The 18,945-nt window shown below is 39.0% G+C and overlaps 1 protein-coding gene across 3 annotated transcripts in view; it reads right to left on the bottom strand.

The window, feature by feature from the left end:
• Positions 1–18,945, bottom strand: part of ARHGAP24 (Rho GTPase activating protein 24) — a 710,372-nt gene that overhangs the window by 437,401 nt on the left and 254,026 nt on the right. The window contains exon 2 of one of the 3 annotated variants that reach the window (XM_063107673.1): positions 18,200–18,253. The exons of 1 other annotated variant lie outside the window; for it this stretch is intronic. The gene's annotated coding sequence lies outside the window, so the exon portion shown is untranslated. Of the gene's footprint in view, positions 1–16,688; positions 16,759–18,199; positions 18,254–18,945 lie in introns of those variants that run through there. One more of the 3 variants, XM_063107674.1, reaches the window with a different exon arrangement.

Raw genomic sequence — 18,945 nt, 5'->3', positions numbered from 1 at the left:
GGAGCATGGAACACCCTGCATAGGAAGTGTCCTAAAAATGATGGTCATATGCAGAAAGGACACAGGGGCCAAGTTGAAGAGGCTCCCAGTGGTCAAATGAGGACAATTTGAGTAACAAAATAAATACCAGTTGTAATGGATTATAACTCATAGAATAAGATAAATACCCATGAGTTCATAATTAAATAGGAAAATAAGTGGGGAGAAGGAAAAGCTCTTCCTTACAGAAGAATTTTAACTAACAAATGCAGAAGGAATGATGAAAATAGAAAATCACCACTTGGCAAACACCACAGTGACAACTCTTTCAGGCAAGAATGATCAATGAATGATAAAATCTGTGGCTGAAAGTATGATGAAAAACTGGTCATTTACATAGTCTCAAAGTATCTCTCCACATGATGCTTACTAATTTCCAAATGGAAGGTAGCAACTTTACCTAGAGAAACCTGGAAGACCTCAGTTGAGGAGCAGAAGTTAATTATCACTAGCAATTAGACAAACTGGCATCATGTGCTTCCTGACATGATGCACCAAGAAGGGCACAGCATCGCTCCTATGGTACTCTTGCCAAAAATGCACAACTTGATTTTAATCATGAAAAAACATCTGAAAACTCAAAGTGAGATACATTCTCCAAAATAACTGGTCACTACTCTTCAAAAGTGTCAAGGTCTCGTAAAACAAAAAAAAAGCTGAGGAACTACCCCAGATTTGAGGAGACTAAGTCATGACAAGTGATGGAGTTTGGATGTGTTGTCCCCTCCAAAACTCATGTGGAAATTTGATCTCCAATGTGGCAGTGTTAGAAACTGATTGAGTCATGGGGGCGGATCCCTCATGAATGGATTAATGCTCTCCCTGGGGGAGGAGGGGTAGTGAGTGAGTTCTCGCTCTATTAGTTCCCGCGAGAGCTTGTTGTTTAAAATACCCTGGCACCTCCTCTTCCTCTCTCTTGCTTCCTCTGGCCATGTGATCTGCTTGTACCCACCGGGTGCCTGCCACTTTCCCACCATGAATAGAAACAGCCTGAGGCCCGTGCCAGATGCAGCTGCCCCAGAATCGTAAGCCAAATAAACCTCTCTTCTTTATAAATCACCCAGTCTCAGGTATTTCTGTTATAGAAACACAAAACAGACTAAAACAACAACCAAACGTACTGTGTGATTCCTGTTTGTATGCTGGTCCAGAAAAAGGACATTAATGGGACAACTGATAAAATATGAATAATTCTAGATTAGTTAATAGTACTACATCAAAGTTAATTTCCTGGTTTTGGTAACTTTAAGATGCTAACATTTAGAAAGGGTTGTATGAGAATGAGTTTTACAAATTTTTATATGCCTCAAATTATTTCAAAATAAAAAGTAAAAAAATAAAATAAATTTTAAAATGTCCTATGATATTGAGTGGTGACCCTGTTCAGTAGTAAATCTCAGTAACAGTAACTATTTGCACTATGAAATGTTTTCAGCTACATTATCTCATTCGACCATTATCTACATTTCACAAATTTTTTTTCATGATTTTTTTATTGAAACATAATGTTATACATACTTCTGGGATAAGGAGCTGACTATCAGTATTTGTGTACAATATGTGATGATCAAATCAGGATAGTTGGCACATTCATCATTACAAAAGATACTCATTCTTTGGTTCCATTAACCAGTTTCTCCCTAACCTCTCTCCCTTCCTCCTGTCCTCCCTCTAGGAACCACAGTTCTGTTCTCTCCTTCTGAAAGGTCAACATGTTACTGTGTTTGTTGTTTGCTTGCTTCCTTTTCTTTATTATTTGGCTCTCACTTATGAGTGAGACATACAGTATTTCTCTTTCCGTGTCTGGCTTACTTCACTTAACATAATTTTCTCCAAGTTCATCCATGTTGCTGTGAACGGCAGAATTTCATTCTTTTTTATGGCAGAGTCGAATTCCATTGTGTATATATACCACAGTTTCCTTATCCATTTAGGTTGGTTCCATATCTTGGCTATTGTAAATACAGCTTTGATAAAACATGGGGGGGTGCATGTTTTATCTTGACATGACGATAACCACTAGTGGGTTTGCTAGATTATATACTGGTTGTATAGTAGCTCTATCTGTAGTTGTTTGAGAAACCTCCATACTATTTTCCATAAAGCCTGTACCAATTTATAGTCCCACCAAAAATGTAGAAGAGTTCCCCATTTTACTAAATATTTTAAATCACTTGCCCCTGCTAGTAAATGTCAGAACAGAACTGACTCTCAAAAACAGGGTTTTATGAACTTTCAGAAGTACCCTCATAGTTACCTGGTTTTACAATTCTACAAAAGCTTTATAGGGTCGTAGCGGAAAGGAGAAATTAATGATAATATTTATACAACAGATCATTCTAGCAGTTTTGGACAATTAAAGTGTAATGTTTAGTCCATGGCATTGGAGGTTCCAAAAGGAATAAAAATAATGACCAATGCAGTTCATACCGAAAATGTGTAACTGAAGGAGAAAAAGGATCAGATAAACACCTTGACCAATAACAGTGAGAAGGAACACGGGAAGAAAAAGATCATAAGAAAATTTGGTTCTTACAGGAAACTTATATGACAAGGCTGTAAGGTCATAAAGAGATAAAGCAAAGAAAGAAAATAAAAGAAACCAGCATGGAGAAAAAAAAAATGGTTAGAGAGAGGACAGAAGCAAGACATTTAACTTGACAGAGGAGAGGGCCTATCACTTCGAATTAGAACAGAAGTAAATGAGCTACTGATGTGGTCCCTGACTCACAGCTGTCACCTGCACAGTACAGCTTCAAATTCTTTAGAATTCAGAACATGTAGCAGTTGAAACTTCTAAGGGCACTTGAGGCTAATTCTATGAGATGGCATTGCAAACACCCTGAAGCGCTGGAGGTTCTCATCACAGGACAAAGTTGACAGTGTGCTCTGGCCAGAGCCTTTCTTGGACCAAGAAACAAGTGTAGATTCAGGGCAAAAGCCAAGGTGAAAAACACCAATTCCAAGACCCCAGCAAGTACCTAGTCCACACTGAACCTCTCTCAGGACCCCTGCCCAACATCATTGTTCCCTTCAGCCTGGTTTCTACAGAGCCAGGTGGGTGTGAACAGACCCTAGGAATCCTGGTGATTTCTCCATAACATCCGAGCTGAAATAGAACTTTGCCTATTTATTAATATAAATGAATCAAAGAACAGAAAGTGGCAATCAGTGCAGAAGGGGCTAGTTTCCATTGCTTATTTTTGTAATCATAATTTCTAAATTTGATATTTAAAGTCAAACAGAAAAATTAGCAGAGGCAATGAGAGAAAACAAACTTATTTTCTTAAGGGCTCACTTTAAATGGAAGACTATACCACACAAGCCATCAGTGAGCTAAAAAGCAATTACAATCTAAAGCCGGTCATTAATCATATAAAAGTTATCAACTTAAAATTAGTCTAAGAAAGCATTACTTTAGTGTGATAAATTGCAAGACATTTAATATCATGCCTGATTTAGTCAAAACTTTCAAGAGGATAAAGCAAGATAATAAGATAATTGATCAACCTAGAGTACCAACTTTGTACTAACCCTTATAAATACATCATGGGTGAAAAAAGAGTCAATTTTGCTTGAATAACAGGAGACTGTTAAACTAAACAAACCTATTAATAAAAGGCAAATTGGAGTTTGCAGAAAGAAACACTTGTGTTGTGTTGGACTAAAAACATATAAACTTAAAAATCTGAGATTCTTAAGATTATATTGGGTGATCTCTATAGAGAAAAAATTCATCAATAAGTTATACAATTACCAAAGCTTTTATAACATCATGCCACAGAGGTTCTGTTTTGAGGGGGGTGGGGAATAGAAAACTTTTTCAAATATGCTATCAAATACTAGTTAGCAGCCCTTTTAACCACAAGCAAAAAGTGCTACATTCATTCTAACAGGAGCTGGGGCTGCCAGATTAATAACTTCCCCAAAGTTGCCAAACAAGGTTCTATGGCTGGATTGTCTAACTACAGTTGTTAATACTCAGAAAACAATGGTGCTTCCCTGCCTCTTATTAAAATCAATTACAGCACAAAATTCAGTTTCCAGAAAGGAAACAGGTAGACTAGTTCATGTGTGAACATATTCTAAAGAGAATTCTCTGGAATTTAACAACAGAATAGGAGGAAATTACAAAGTAAAGGAACTACCAACTAGGAAAAAGCATCTAATACCTTTATTTCAAATCAAGATCTAGGTAAAAATTTAATCTGGTCCCTCGGGACCAGGTTACCAGAGGCCTTCACTGCCTGCCCCAAGTCCGTAAACACAGTCTTAATTATTCTGATTACAATTTATAGGTCAACATTGGCACCAAGAATCAATCTCCAGTCTCTTAAGCAGTCACTGGACTTGTTCCCTGACAACCTTGTCAAACAGCATCACCAATTGTAATTCAGCATATCCCAGACAATATGAAATACCAGCAGTAATTTCATCACCTTCCATCTTAACATGATATGCACATACATTTATTTATCCTCCTTTTCCTTCTCTCTCTCCCTCTCCCTTTCCCTCTCTCTCTATTCCTGCCTCCTCCAGACCCACGGTAATATGACCTTTACCTTATCATTTACTCTTTCTAAATTATTTTAGCATTTCACGTTCATAATACAGCTCATAAATGTTATCATACACTAATTGCTTGGCATTTCCACAAAATACTTCAATATAATTTTATTTTACTTAATGGCTATCACTATGAGATTAAGAAAATATTATATCAAAGTAACAGAAAACAGCAGTAAAAAATATGCCACTACTATTACTGCTATACATTTGGTCAGAGTGCTGTTTTCTAAACAAACAAGTACTAATTAATCCTCAGGAGCCGCTATTGTCCAATTCTTACTGCAAATTTTATATCAGAAGCAGCGTCCCAGATGTGACACCACTGAGCCATGTGCAAATGCTTGAAGGAAGTCTAAGCATTTAGTATTCGCTCTTTTGAGATACAGAAGTGAGCCCGTGTTTCCGAGATGACATCCTATACTTTCCAAAGCTTCCTGCAAAGGTCTGTGGAGCAGCACGCCCCCGCGTCCCGCAGTTCAGCTGCACAAAGGGCTCACCTTGCTCTGGATGCTAAGAGCCGGTCTCACCCAGCTGAGCCATGGGCTGCACGGCCAACTCGCTCTATTTGTCCTCTTCTGTTTCAGAAAGGAGTCCCTCCGAGTCTGCAAGCCCCAGACCCAAGCATATGTCGGGGAAGCTAAGGATACCCCCCGGAATGTTCCACAAATTATACAGCCAAGGATGGGCTGCAAACAGACAGATAATAAAAGCCCTGCACAGAAAGAACTCTCCCTGTTTCCCGTGTTTACACAGCAGTTACTATGAGCCGAATCCTTTTCCCCTGCCTCTCCCATTCTCTCACGCACCTTCTACGATTATTTCACTGGCCAAGGCAGTGCTTAAAGAGGTTAACCAGTTATTTTTTGTTTTTTGTTTTCTGCATGAAATGTCTTGAGGCTTACTTATTTCTTTGTTGTTCAGGAATAAGAAGAGCAGAAAATAAGACGATGTATAATTATGGTGTGGCTTGAAGACTAAATTAAATGAAAATCTAGTGTATTGAGAACATTCAATTTATATTAAATGGGTTAAACAATATTATTACAAGGAATATTGAACGAATTAGCTTACAAACGCAACTAAAAACAGAAAATATTACAAGTTACATCTTTATATTAATACGGTATTTGGGGGCTGCCTTTAGGATGAATCTATGCTTGGTAAAAATCTTTTTAAACATATTAGTTACAGATTCACTTGTTTTTTTCTCAGCCAAAGTTCCTCGTCTAAATGATAGAACTGTAGAACATCATATTAATGATTCTCTTCTCAGTTTTGCCAGAGATGCTGCTTAAGTAGTACCCTTCTAGTTGCACAACAGAGGAGGTAATTCATTATATGTACTGGGTGTCTTAGGAGAGCATTTAGGTTTAATTCTGTCAGGGAATCCCAGGTGAGAAAGGTTCCTGAGGAACAGGTCAGTCACCAAAAATCAAGAGCCTGGTCTGCTTGTTCCTGACTGCGGTCCTGGGGCAAATCACCTAAATCATTTTGGACTCTTTTTCCATATTGAAAGATTTGAGGTGAGATGATAGTAGCTGTTTTCTAAGAAGGTTTTTGTTCTTAAGTCTGATAAATTCATTCTAAGAGGAATGTAGCATGGAACTTTTCATTTGTTATAGGGCTATCGTGCAGGCCTAGCATAGATGATGAACATAAAAGATTATCCAAAAGACTTTTTATTTTCAATTGTGTAATTTTAACCTTCTCTTATAATCTAAATTTTCACCAGATTTATAGCCAAAGAGAGTTTAAATATTTCAATCACACCTCCCTTTACCCTCTCTCCTGCAGAGGGGTTAACACCCAGATTCACCAAAAAAAGAGAGAGGCAGAGGTTCCCTTTCATTCCCAGAAAATATCAAGATGGCTTAGGTTTGCTAGGCAACAATTTTAACCATACAACATGTTTTATACCAGCAGTTATCTGAGAGCTGAATAGAAGCAGTAGCTCGAAAATCCACACATTAAGAAACCACAGACTTGACAAATGCAATAAGGAAGACGGAAGAAAGAAAAGAATTTTAAGAAACTATCCTATGACTTAAGTGCTCCCAAAGCAAAGTTCACCTCAAATTTGAAAACATTACAGAGGTTCTTGAAAAGCCCAGGACGAATGATGAAAGGACCCTATCCTTAGTCTGACCCAGAATGTAAGAGGCCAACACAAGTGCTGGAGGCCAGAGGAGGGACACGAGGTACCCATGTCACTCATCATCATGTATAGAACTGTTAAGTAAGTGGTATTTCTTATCACAGGTAATCAAGCATTTATGTGAACACAAGAAATGTCTAGTTACACTGAGCAGAGACCTCTGTAAGCCATTTCATTAAAAATATGACTGTCATTGAGAAACTAGTAACTTCTACTCAAAGGAACTATTCCCAGTATGTCAAGTTATATTTGCTCATCATACTAACAGAGGCAAGATTTTCAGGGCTTTTCTTACTGCACAGTCAATACAGAATGCAGAGAGCTCGAGGCTGTTCTCTCCTGTGCATCATAAATACCAGTTGTCACCTAAGAATAGATATGGTTTGCATTTGTGTCACTGAAATGGCAGAAAGTGTACGACTTCATTTCCAATTTCCCAGATGATTATCTTAAAATATGGAGTTAAAACTCCATCTTTTAAGTTCTTTAGCCAGTTTCTCAATGGGGATGTTCTTGGCATTTGGGGAGGGAAAATTCTTTGTGATGAGGGAACATTGCACACACGTCTCAAGACATATGATATTCTTGACCCCTGGGCACTAAATGCCAGTAGCTTCATCCACTCATTGAGATGACCAAAAACACCCTCACACATTTTCTCGTTTCTCTTGTGAGTGGTATCACCCATCCCCCCAAACTCATAGCTGATGAAAACTAGCCCATTGGCACATGAAACTTGTCAAGGAAAGGTCACACTAAACTTTATCATGTTATGTATACGCCCTCCAGATCTTCACTGCTCTATAAAATCAAACATCCATTTTTCAGATCCCTACCAAATGCATACACATAGTCACACTCTTATCAGAATTGCTCAAAAAAACCACACTACCATTTGGCAACACGGACTTTTTCAATGCTGGAACAACCTTAGAGAGTATTTATTCCAACCTCCTTATTTTACAGATAAGGAGACTAAAGTCCAGAAAAACTAAATGATTTGCCTGAGTTCACAGAGGCTAATTAATACCAGCATTAGGCTTAGAGTCCACATCCTCTCAGTTATTTTCCAATGCCCCACTCACTCTTCTCCAAACACAGGATAAAAAATAAAGGAGAGACTTTCAAAACATCTCTTAAGCTACTGTTTAAACTTGAAATTTTACCCCTGGTGAGCCAGCAGGTAGACTCTCTTACCCCTGAAACTCACTTTTGTCCTTAAAAATATTCTCACATACCACTAAGAACTAGCTTTTAGAATATTTAACATATACCTATTGAAAAGCTGCTTTTTAAAAATCCAAGATTATATTCTTTTTTCTTTTTTAACAGAAAAGAAAGGCTTCAAGTCTTCTCTAGTGAGTTCCAATGCTGTGTTTTCAAACAGCATACTTGTAAGTCATAAAGTAAACACACCCACCAATCACAAACCAACATACAACAGTAAATGACACTACACACAAGGAATAAAGGATAAATATCTTAAACACATCCATTGGTTGTTTTTTTTGAGTGGAAAAAAATTTCTCTGTATACAAATTTATATCACTTCCATTTTTACCAAAATGATTTTTTTTTTTTTTTTGGTTTATCACCAGTATTATTACCACATTACCTGGATTGCCAATCTCCTGTCTGCATGTGCTTTTCAAAACAAATATCTCAATTAAAAAATTATTGAGTGCAGTCTTTTATGAGTTCTTAATTTAATTTCTAATTTTACAGCTGTTCAGGCATCTGGACTATTACTAAAATGTTTCAAATTGAATACAATTTAGATATTCAGGGCTACACACAAAGAGTGTTAAGGTTTTACCTTATAGTTCTAGAAGAAAGTACATCATCTAACTATTCAATGTCCTTCTACATATAAACTAACTGACTTCTGTGGGACTTACCCACCTACACTATGAGTAGGTTGGCTTAGAAAAATAACAATTACACAAAATCAAAGGCATACAAACACTGGGCAGTATTCTGCAGAGAATTAAAATCGTCAGTCAATACCATATCAGAGTGACTTTTAACCACCCTTAAGTATTTAGATGTACCCTTAGCTAGCTAGCTTTTTCATGATTTCCAAATGCTGCCTTTGAATGATAGCTGGTCCTCAAACTTTAGTGTGCATCAGAATCACCTAAAGGCCTTGTTAACACGCAAATGGCTGGTCCCAGAAGGAGCTCAGTAATGCACATTTTTCTGCTAAAACTGTTGCTGCTAGTCCTGGCACCACACTTGAGACTGCTATCTTAAAGTACTTTTTTTAAAAAATACTTTTTTTGACAGTTACCAATAATCATTTTTCATTTCTACCCAGTGTGTGAGATGCACATGCATGCCCACAATCGAAGTGAAAACGTATGAAACAATTTTTACTTTTACTACATACAATGAACCCTGATTTTTTTCTATTCCATTTCATTCCATCTTATTCCATTCCTTTTCAATCAAAAAAGAAATGTTGGTCATGAACCACTAATTTGATTTTATGACTGTTGATACATCAAGCCCTACAGTTTGAAAAATACTGGTTAGGACTTCCCCGTTTATCATGTAATTTCATGATAACTATTGACTTGCACTGATACTTACCAGGTGCCAGACGCCCTTCTAGCCCCTTTCCATGCATTGCTCACTTCGTACATTAAAAATGCATAATAACACTGCAATAGTAGGTATTATTAAAAGCCCGTATTCACAGAGAGGAAAACTGTAGTAGACGCTGGTGAATGTAACTTGCCAAGGTCACAAGGCTTAAGCATAGCAGAGCCAGGTTGGAACACAGGTCTCATTCCAGAGCATAACAGCAAAGGTTGCTCCCTTGGAGTGAGATATTTTAGTTTGAATCCCAGATCTACCACTTAGTGGCTGTATGATTTTGGCAAGTTACTAAGTTTCAGTCTTCGCATTTATAAGAGCTAATAATAGGGACTATCTGGGAGCTGTGAGGATTAAATGAGCTAAGCCATGACAAGTGCTGCCCATAACTAGCACACAGTAAGGCTTCAATAATTGTTATCTATTATTAGACAGAGACTGAATTCTTAATTGTCAACATCATACATTGTCTTTCTTCCCTTGCGTTTTAGTTTCCGGTACTGTCCCTGGATTTACTTTTTCACCTGATTTCTTGGCTTCTGACACTTGTTATCCTGTGACCTTGCTCCTGCCCTTCCCCCATCCATCCTCCCTAGGCAGCTTGACCTGTTCTGCAGGGGTTCTCAGAGCTCCTCACCTGACAATTCCTGGGGCCTCCACCTGTCTCCAGGCACCACAGATACTGAAAACTTACCTCATGATGAAAGTGTCACCAAAAAATGAAGTCTCTAACCAGCAAATCAGAAATGTGAGAAGGCAAAAGCCATCGTATACCCCATAGATGACTTTATAAAAAAAAAGTCAACATTTCACTTGACCGTTTCACAATAACAAGCCACAATGAGATGTTGAAAACAAAATGGATCATGGAGGTGGAATTCATGTGGCTAAATCCTAGGTTTATGCAATCAGGTTGCAACAAAATAACATCAGGCTCTTTTGACCCTGGATCATCCTTTCTTGCTGTAAATTCCCTCATATAAGAAGTTTTAAACCAGATACTCCCAACAAAACAAAGCAATTGAAGGTGATTCCTGAAGGAGGCTGTAGAATTCTCATCTTCAGGTATCTTTAAAAACAGGAGTGTGATGCACTCCAACAATTCCTCTGACCAATGTTCCTTCCCTGAGAAAGTGAGACTGCGAAATCACATTTCCTATTGCTCATTTCATTTCTGGGTGCCCAGTCAGTACTGCCATCACTAACTCAACTAACTTTTCTTCCCTTCTCAGTTGCTATCCCAAAAGAAATCACCCTTTTCATGTCTGCTATATTTCAACTTTCCCAAGTTGGGTCTCTACTCCTAAAGCTGGGGACCTCTTGCCTACTTCTCTTTACTGCCAGTCATTGCTCACAGTGCCCCTGGGGCATGTGTTTTAGGATGAATTAAGTAATGGATATAGATCATTGGATCTTCATTTACCAATTACCTCTAAACAGAAAATAAAGTCTGGTCTATAGATTTATTCAGTTACCGGCCTGTGGCGGATGGAGCCTCTTTCTCACAGGAGAACCTTGATAGTGGTAACCCATCCCAAGGGACCCAATCCATCAGCACAAGAATGCTGTCATCAAAAGACCTGCAAGGGAGCTCCAAGGCCAGTTCAGGGAGATCATGTTGAGACCAAAGTCTGTAGTGCATGCCAAACCCATAAAACACACAAATTATGATTCTAAAATTCATAATTGAAAAGCACCAAGAGGAAGAAGTCATAGTAAAGATGACAGGGTACTGGATGTGGTTCTCAAGTCTGTATTACTTACTAACTACATTACCTTTGGTCACTTTTCTTACCTCTCTGAGCCTAGACATCCCCATACAATGGGCATAATAAAATATAAATTAGATATAATATAAACCAATTAAGTACTTCTATAATTAAGTACTTAAATCATTAGAGTGATTATCATTATCAGCATCTGTGAGACTCAAAGAGAGAGAAAGAACTCAAGACAGAATGAAAGCTACCTTCCCTCTTTTGGGAATTTGAAAAATTACTTTGTTTTCTGAAGGCTCAATTTGATGGTCAGCAAAAGCCCTAATTACAGCTCCATAAGTCTCAATTTATTGACAAATTCCATTTTCAAGGAAAAGCACGTTTTCTCTTCCATTTATCAGATGCATCCCCAAGGGAATTCTATACATTCATGATACACATATTGGAAAGAACTCACATGTTTGTCCTTAAATATCTACTTTCAAAGTTACTAAGACATGATTTTCCTTCTAAGGTTTCTAAGAAATGTAACATTTGGGATCAAGGACATTTCATGTCTCAGGGAGTATGAAAACAATACCTAGGATGTCTCAAGGAACTACATAAAATTACTGGAAAGAATTACTGGCTCGAAAATACTAAACTAAAGCCACACAATAGAAGTTTATAAATATTTAACTAAATGTGTCAAAAGGAAAAAAAAGTGAGGTAATTCACCCTCTTTCCATAATGGATTTAACTAATCTAACTCAGAGAGCTAACTAAGTTAGCTTAGTTAAAAGGCAAAGGTCTCATAGGTACATTAAAACTAGGTTAAAAAGATGCAAACCATGTCATAAGAAAACCTTGACTAGGGTACTACTGAGCATCAAACTTAGTTCTGAGCTTCCTGAGTGACAAGCCAAAATGAGAAACATGGTGATTTCTAGCTTTTCTTCTTCTAACAAAAGAAACAAGTCTAGTTAATCAAAAGAGACACACTTAAAAATCTGTAGCAGTTAAGGCACAGATGAATTTATCATGGAGAGCCTTATATAAAAATATTAAAATACATAACATAAAGTACCAAGATATTTTTCATGAAACCCATCTCTTTTATATTGATTCTCAGTTTAAAAAAAAAAAGTATCATATTAAAGCATAGTGTAATGAAGACATTTTAACAAAAAAGGGGTTGTAATGTGATTAGAATAGGCAAATTTCCAGTATATGATTTCATAAAGATAGAGAGCTTGGGAAATTTAGAGAAATTAGTGGTTGGACTATTACTCTTAAATTTCAATGCTTGTCCTTCCAAGCTTCTCAGAGATACTGAATAAGGAGTAATTTGAGCTTGAGTCCCTGGTTAGTACCTAAAACACAAGTATTACGCATTCTTATTTGAAATACTATCTATGTGCTAAATGGCACAGTACCAAGTTAACGTTGCTCTGAAATGCAAGTACCAAGTTAACGTTGCTCTGAAAATGAAATGATCCAATTGGTATTTTGGTCTAAATTGTGTATAACCCCCTTTTCACATGTTAGGGCAGCAGAAATAACTGTAGACAAAGACAGGTTATTTTCGGAAGAAACTTTGGATTTACTCAAATGAGATGAAAGGATAATTGATATACTAGAAAATCAGAAACATGAAAGAAGGTGTCCCTCCAAATTTCCTCCTCTCCATCCACCTCCACACTCTCTTTTCATTAAATCTGATTTCACTTAAGCACTAACACTCAAGATAATTGCTAAATAGCCAAAATTAGTATCTCTATTTTGTTTGATTAATTAAGACTATTGCTCATTCCACAGGCAGTATCTCTAAATTTAACTTTATTATTAGTTCTCACAGACAAATCCAGGACTCAGATTTGATAGATTACAAATTTTATAGTATAACAGATAAAACAATTGTGGAAAATACATATCTATTATAATTGTTTCTATTACTTTTAAGCTCAAGTGTATTTCGTGATTTCAAAAAAAAAAAAGAAAGAAAAGAAAAATTCCATAGTAGCTTTTGTTTTGGTTTGCTTTCGCTTTGGAATTGCAAAAGCACAATATTTCATCTACTGTAGGGATTAAATGGGCATGTGTGGGCTGGTCTGGAGAGTGAATTATGTTTTGTAACACTGTTATATTTACAAAATGAACTGAGTCTAAATAGACCTTTTACAAATGGACTTTTGGGACATAACTATCTGCATAACTTGGAGTCCACCAGTACTTTATGCATTCATGACTTTGATTACTCATTTATTAAGAAAACATTACCAGGTATCTACTATGTTTCAGACACTGGGCTGGGCACTTGGATACACGTGGCTCCCCCACCACCAATACAGCCATAAGGAACTCACTGTATTTGCTTGGTGGGGGGGGGGGGGGATGTGTAAAAATTGTTAAGGTAATTATCCAAAGAATTTTCAGAATGCTATGAAAGCAGACAAGATAAAATGATTAAGTCTTCCTGCATGGAATTGGGTAAGTTTTCCCAAAGGAGTTTTCACTTGAAGTCAGCCACCAAGAATCAAGAGGGACTTTCCAGGCAGGGGGCATTCCAGGAGAATGAATCCATGAACTGGAGATCAGAAGTGTGAAGACTGAGGAACCCTTGTACAGGAAGAGGAAGCTAAAAAGAAAGGGCTTGGAAGAGCTCTTAGACTCTGAAGAGTTTGGAGTTAATGTTGTAGGTCACTGGGATCCAACAAATGTTTTAGAAGAAGGACTTCACAGGACCTAATCTGTAATTTACAAAGATTAATTGTAGCAGTGCCCCAGTAGAGTGTAGAGGCTGCTTTAAAGCACACATGTATACAATAACCTCTGAAAGCAGAATATTCTTTGACCCTTCCACTTCCAAGTGTGCTTTTACTTAGCTGCTAAACCCATTTAGAACCTGTAAAGTTTCAGTTCATACATCAAAGGCAGATGGGTTACCACTGTGAGACTCAACGTGAGGCTCTGACTCTTCACATGAAGAGTATTCACTTCATGGCTAAGTTGACAATTTACAGTTTTATTTTTAAATATTTTCCTCCATCTGGGAAAAATGTTAATCTTTTAGCCATACCTTTAAGAGCAGGCAACTTTTCATTTTTAATCCCTTCTGCTTTTTTCACTTAGTGAAATGTGATCAGTGTAGAGTGGGTGCCTCAGGTTTTTATCATTAACCTCCTCCACACCCACATGTGACCAGTTGGGTGGCTGCCCCTTCTTACTGGGCTCCAGGCTGAGCATCTACCCACCTCTGCTGTCTTGTTCTTCCAAAGCACTCACCTTTACCAAAAAATCAAAACATGACAGAAAGAAGGAAACAACAGTATATAAGCTTAGCCTACGGCAAAAGAACTCTTCCCTGGTGGGCAGAAAATACCCCTGGAAAATAACTATAGGTAACTAAGATGGTGCTACAGCACTGCACAAACTAAGAACAAGAAACAAATACACAGTCTGAACTTTGCAGTAGCACCTCCTGCTTTCAGCCCTGAGAAGCCAATCCTGACACTAATAGAGCCAGAAAGAAAACACTCTTCAACGGGCCAGTAGGTCACAGTGAAACTATTACAGGCACTGTTGGTAAACACCAACTAGGCTTTGGCTAAGACAGCAAAGTAATCAGTCGCAAACTACTATTACCACCTGCTGCACATTCCTCACCCTTCCTGCCCCACCCCCACCCTTCACCCTTGAGAGTCCAAGACCACACAGTAAATAAAACCATGATCCATGACGCTCTTGGGGCTTTGGCCATTACTGTCCTGAGCAAGAGCTGAAAGGATTTCACTGGGGATTTCAGCCAAGAACATTTTACACTTAAATCTATGTTCTTGTATGGAAGGGTGTATTATTATTTCTTCTGCGGTGGATTTTTTTTTTCTTGAGAACTTAATTTTTCATTACTTATTATCAAGTTTGTATTTTCAAAATAGATCAGATCCAAAGTATGTAGAGCCCAGAAGAATATTATAAAGAAACTATCCTCATCGCAAATCTAGTCTCCTGAGATGAAGTAATAAAACTAAGTAACGTAGTTGAAAGCCAAGGACAATCTGAGTTTCAACAGCCTTTCACAGGCAGAAAAAATTACAGATTCTCCTATTCTCCTTCTGCCATCAAATTGTATATTCCTTCCATATACCTGAAACTAAATTCCAGATCTGAAAAACTCAGTTTATCCCTTATTCCCATCTAAAGGTCTACCACCAAAAACATACCTCCTGTGAGTGGTAGGAGGATGTTATTTACTTTAGAGTTTTGTCAATATCTCTGTCCTCTAAGATATCTAAGGTGAAATCTCTGACAGCTCAGGAATGGCTCTAGAGAGAACAGATTTCTTGACTTGTTACCTGAAGGTCAGGAACTCAGGGAAGATTAAAAGGGGGGTTTTATTATTGGGCTCTCTTAGAAGTTGAAATATCCCCAGAGAAGAGGAAGTATTAAGAAATTTAAAAGGGGGAGTGAGATCTTAACATGTCTGATGTGGTTTTATACTTGTTTTCTGGCTTTTTCTAATATATTAATTCTGTGTGTTTCATGTTTTACGATGCCCAGTTCAATGTAAACATCCATCTGGCCCTTAAGGATTGGTTTTGAGTTCTAATTAGAGTCAGAGGACAGACCGTTTGCATTTAATTTGTTTGTCCATCTTCTTCTCAATAACTGAGTAAGGATCTTAAAGCCTACTGCAAATCCCTGGATTTCAATTAATTGGTCTTACTAGACACAGCAAAACATACTGTTTTACTTGTGGATAAGCTAACCCTTTACAACTTTTATATTTCAAAAACCCAGCATGATTTATTTATTTACTCTTTTCAGAAAGAGATGAAACAATGATGTCTTGGAAGGTTAAAAAAAAAAAGAGCAACATAAAATAAAATATGATGGAAATAGAAATTGCTTGGAGATGATATTTAATTTAAATGAATTAAAATAGATACAGACTACAAGGGAGTCTGGACTCCCTATTACTAATTGATAATGAGAACCTAACATCTCTAAGGAATTCACAGTAACATTATCTCCTTTCTATTTGGGAACTTAGAAAGGAAATGCAGTCTAAAGTATTTTAAGTGAGAACATATTACATGTTTATTCTTAAAAGAGGATGGATACTTCCTCAAAATGTTACACTTTTTTTAAAAAATGCAGACAAAAACCTTTTGAGTGGCTTAAAACTCACCAACGATTCCCTAACGCTTTGTGTTTACAAAAAAAAAAAAAAACAATGTTCATTATTAAACATACCTCTGTATGTCTGTTATCTGGGAAATTCTCATAAGATACTAGTGGAAACAGAAACAGGGGGAAGGGCAAGATGGATAGTAAAAGAAGGAACTGAATTGCAGAGTTTTTATTAATTCCATCTCTTTTTCAAGCCAGAAACCTACCACCAGCTGCGGGGTTTCCCAGCGCGCGCGCGCACACACACACACGCACACACACACACACACGCACACACACGCACACACACGCACACACACGCACACACACTCACCGGCACCGGACTCTCGTGATCCCTTCTCACCCCCAGCAGCCCCGTCCCCTGTCGCAGGCAGCTGCGTCCCACCCTCCCGCGGTGGCTCCGCGCACCTCCCCCCTCCCCCGGCCGCGTCACCTACCCTGCCGGGAGCGCACGACAGACGCGGGACGGCGGCTGCTCGGAAGGAGAAGGCTCCCAGGATCAGCCAAAGGAAAAGGGAAGGGGGTAGTGAGGCTCCTTCACTGCCCACAACAAGGGGAAGTGTCGAGCCCCATTCACTCGGTGGCCCCGCGGCGCTGGTTTCGGAGGAAACACGCGGCGGGCGAGCGAGCCGTGGCTGCGGTGGAAAGCTGGGGGGGTTCCCCAGCCGCCCGCTCCTCTCCTGTCCCCGCCGCAGCCCTGACAGCTGACCTGGCCTCCGAGACCCTGCGGAGCCCCGCTGGTTTCCACCCGGAGCTGGACCAAGTTGCCGCATGCACTTGAGAAATGCCAGCAGTTGCGCAAAGAGTCCCAGAAGTTAGAAAGAGTGACTGTGTGAATGTGTAAATATACAGTACAAGAGGCTGGAACAACTGAGTGGGGCCAACCCTCAGACGCAGCCCAGGGTTTCGGATTTCATTTGGCAACTGGCAGCTTCAGAAGGCTCGCGCCGCACCGCCGGAGAGGCCGGCCCGGGCCCCGCCCCCGCCCCGCGCCCGCCCCGCCCCCGCCCCGCGCCCGGAGCCCGCCGCGGCTGCATCGCTAGTTTCATTTCACGTGCACCGTAGATAACGTGCTGGTCACAGATGTGGGGCTGTGGGTGCGACAAGATGCGGAATACGGGTCTCCTGCCCTCAAGGAGCTCTGCACTTCTTTGGCCAAACCCCACACATCGGTTTTACTTGCTTCCACCGACTGTCTGTGGAAAATCTTATTCCTCCATTCAGAATGACCTGGATCATTAAACTCTTATTCCTAGAAATGCATCGTTGAGTGGATGCCCTCTCGTTAGCTCCTTACAGAAATTCAAAGTGTAATCACTTTCTTATCACGGTTTAAGAGCTCTCAGAATTGCAGTGTGAGAGGAAGAGGACAAAGCAGTAAACATGTCGCTGATGCGGGCCCCCTCTTCCCACCATCTCCAAAAAGGTCCATTCCAAATCGAGATCTTACAGTTCTGGTTACCTGACATGCCAAGCCAAATTATTTCAAAAAGTTTTATAAAGATCTCTGTTTTAGACTATTTAGAAATCATCACCAAGTTTCTTTACTACATAAAACAAGAGTGTCCTCATTAGGGATCTCCAGTGACAGGGAAGGAGAGCACACATTCAGATTTAGAAACACCAAAAATGAAAGTCTGCGTAGACACTGGTATGTTTTTCCTGTTTATCTTCTTCTTCCCATTTCTTGGAGAAACCAATCTGACCCATCTCAGGCTGAGGTCCTACTAGAAAATTGATTTTGTGGCTGCAGAATTCTCAGTCCTTTCATGAATCAAATTAAGTTCTGTAGGAAAATACACACACACACACACACACACTTTTTTTTTTTTTTGGCATTTCCTTTTTAAAACTGTGTTTGGCATTCCTAGCCAGAAGCAATGTAGCTTATTTTCTAATTGGTGGAAATAAATGACCTTCATCAACTCCAATGGCATTATGGTCTTACGTGTTCTAGCAGCACCCTGGCAGCTGAATGTTGATGGGCAGTTCTAGATGAAAGCTGAAAAACAATGAAATTAACCAAAATTAAATCTGAACACACTTGATGGACTCACAAGCCTCAGGAAGATAAGTGTCAGTAGGTATGATTCAAGATTGTGACATTTAAAAAAGACAAGTAACCATCGTGTTAGTAACGTATTCCAGGATCTAACAAATATCACCACAGCAATTTAGACTCAAGGTGGTACAAAAGTGAACTCAGGGTGGTTACTGGATAGCCCCTAGTCCAAAAGACTAAAACATGCCTCCAAAGCACATGCCACTCTTGTGTCCCAGGCCTTTTCCCTGCACATCTTCTGGCTGTCTCTACCCTTTCCCCTTGACATCACTTCATTGATGTGTGTGATGTATGTGATTCTCTTAAATTAGAAAGTACAACAGAATGAGAGGAAGATTGGATTAGGCAGCTGAAGGGGTGAGGCAGGAATTATATCCACCAATGCAAAGAAAGCTTCCTCTCTCCCTTCCCCTTCTCTACAGCATTGCATTTCTTTCCTAGAAGCCCCCTTAAGGGATTTAGCAAAGAATCAGTTTCAGGAGACTCTAACCTGAGCTAGAAAATGCTTCCTATGTTCATTGGACTCCCCTATTTGTGTAGTTTTTGTGACTGGGAGACATCCTTATATGTACTGTAGCAACTTTAAAGGATATAATAAACTCTTGAACAATAGGCTTAAAGTCTGATTCCAA

Source organism: Cynocephalus volans, chromosome 9, assembly GCF_027409185.1.
Source record: "Cynocephalus volans isolate mCynVol1 chromosome 9, mCynVol1.pri, whole genome shotgun sequence".
Lineage (NCBI taxonomy): Eukaryota > Metazoa > Chordata > Mammalia > Dermoptera > Cynocephalidae > Cynocephalus > Cynocephalus volans.
Note: the sequence above shows the minus strand (reverse complement) of the source record. Positions and strands in the feature narration are given on the sequence as shown.